This window comes from Octopus bimaculoides, chromosome 2 (genome assembly GCF_001194135.2).
Source record: "Octopus bimaculoides isolate UCB-OBI-ISO-001 chromosome 2, ASM119413v2, whole genome shotgun sequence".
Classification (NCBI taxonomy): domain Eukaryota; kingdom Metazoa; phylum Mollusca; class Cephalopoda; order Octopoda; family Octopodidae; genus Octopus; species Octopus bimaculoides.
Window position 1 is genome coordinate 189,792,056 of NC_068982.1, and position 551 is coordinate 189,792,606.

Consider the following 551-nt stretch of genomic DNA (forward strand, 5'->3'; position numbering starts at 1 on the left):
ATTAGGACAGCGGACTCGCGGTCGTAGGATCACGGTTTCGATTCCCAGACCGGGCGTTGTGAGTGTTTATTGAGCGAAAACACCTAAAGCTCCATGAGGCTCCGACAGGGGGGTGGTGGCAAACCCTGCTGTATTCTTTCACCACAACATTCTCTCACTCTTCTTTCTTGTTTCTGTTGTACCTGTATTTCAAAGGGGCCAGCCTTGTCACTCTGTGTCACGCTGAATCTCCCCCGAGAATTACGTTAAGGAGTACACGTGTCTGTGGAGTGCTCAACCACATGCACGTTAATTTCACGAGCAGTCTGCTCCCTTGATCGGATCAATTGGAACCTTCGTCGTCGTAAGCGACGGAGCGCCACGATATGTCTCTGTCAATCTGTCTTTGCTCGTAGTTCTCTTCTTGCAAAGACCTATCTACACTCACATATAGAAAGACCTCAAAACGGTAGAAATATATATTACACGATTACACACTTACTCGGGCACATACTCACACACAGATACACATACACATTCATACATATATTCACACATATACACATTCATAC

At 46.1% G+C, this 551-nt stretch overlaps 1 protein-coding gene across 1 annotated transcript in view; it reads left to right on the forward strand.

Annotated features, from left to right (window-relative positions):
• Positions 1-551, forward strand: part of LOC128247091 (circadian locomoter output cycles protein kaput-like) — a gene marked incomplete at its 5' end in the record, with an annotated part of 44,079 nt that overhangs the window by 22,016 nt on the left and 21,512 nt on the right. The gene's annotated exons all lie outside the window — the stretch shown is intronic.